Here is a 1605-nt window from a genome sequence, read left to right as displayed (position 1 = left end):
TCGCCCTCCTCGGGTGCCTCGCCAACCCCCCCGGCCGTTTCTCCGCATGCCGTGGGCGCCGTCGGCGCGTCCTCCTCTGCGAACGCGCTCGGGGCGGCAGGAGACATCTCCGTGGCCAGCTCGGAGGCCATTCTGGCTGGCTCCCTGCTCCGGGGCGGCTTCCTGGCGGCCTATACCCCTGCTGCCCTGCGCGGGGGCGCGCCCTCCGACGACCGCCCTACGCTTCGCTCGCCGGGAGAGGCGCTGCTGCAATTCTGCCTCCTCTACTTCTCCTCGCCGGTATGTCTGCCTCTGTCCGCCGCCTCCCTGCTGTTCTCGCCTACGATGGTCTGGCTGGAGGTGCTGCTCCCGGCACCGGCGCCTCCGGCGACCGCCATCGTCGCTCTGCTGAATGGTTGGATCGGGTCGCCTTTTGCTTATCCCTTAATTCATCAAGTCAGTGCACACTTATTCTCATTTACCGTTGCCAACAGTAGTATCGCTAGTTTCATTCTGTCGCTTGAGGGCGTAAATTACAGAGGGATTGTCGTCTGTTTCCATGCTAAGCCCACTCATGTTGGTCTGACCCCGCCCCGGCTCTTCGTTGCCTTTGCTTTCCCTGCCGTCTCTGGCCCCGGTCAGCAGGCCGGCCCCTCCCTGGCTCCCGCTGCGGCGGTGACGTTGGACAAAGATTCCATCCCAGTCACGCGTGATCTTCCGTACCCGACCACCACTTATGCTCCGTGCCCTTTCGCTACAAACAACCTGGCCTCAACCTCATGCTGTACGGCCTCCGTCGCCCCCAACTTGCTTGATCACCACCTGGTTCCCGTCTGCTCTCTGGAGTCCACCCTTGCCATCTCCTGTTGCTCTCCCCATGACCATCTTTTGGGAGATTCCCATTTACTCCCTGAGCCGCCACGTCGCTCGCCTGGGTCGACTGCTGCTCCCGCAGCCATGCGGCCTCCAACGTTGGATTTACATGCGTTGGGCATCTTGCCGCTTCCCACTGGCCCGCTGCAGCTGATCCAGTTGGCCGCCTGCCTGCCGTCGCAGCTGCAGGATGGGTGCATGCATGCGTCTCTGGCCACCTCGGGCCCGCCACCACCTGCTCACCCGCTCTGCCTGGTTCGTCCGCGCATGCTCGGCCGCAGACGACGACCCCTGCTGGACGTATCTGCCGCCGGGATCCTGCCGCGGCCAGATAGCCAGCCCCTCCTCGCCTCGGTTGCCGCCCATGCAGCTGTTGCGCATGCACGCCCGTTGGAGTCTTATGCCCACGCCCTTCTCTCTACTCCTTTTAGCATGCAGCCCCCCTGCCCTCATCGGCACAGATCAGCCTCGCCTCCCATTCGCATCTCCTCCATGAGGCGCTGCTACCAGTGTCTAGCTCTCGACCACCAGGTGCGCACATGCCGTGACCCCTTGCGCTGCCTGAGATGCTGGCGGGTGGGCCACACCCAGCACTCTTGCATGGCTATTTTACCCCCCCTCCCCCCTTGGCCACCCACAACTCACAGGCCGCCATAGCAACCCCCCCTGCAACACCTCAAGCCACCATAGACCTTTCCTCTCCCCCCTCCACGCTTGCCAGCATCCGCCCCCAGTCCTCCACCCTTCCACCCC

This window comes from Triticum dicoccoides, chromosome 4A (assembly GCF_002162155.2).
Source record: "Triticum dicoccoides isolate Atlit2015 ecotype Zavitan chromosome 4A, WEW_v2.0, whole genome shotgun sequence".
Lineage (NCBI taxonomy): Eukaryota > Viridiplantae > Streptophyta > Magnoliopsida > Poales > Poaceae > Triticum > Triticum dicoccoides.
The sequence above is the reverse complement of the archived record's forward strand: the minus strand, read 5'-3'. Positions refer to the sequence as shown.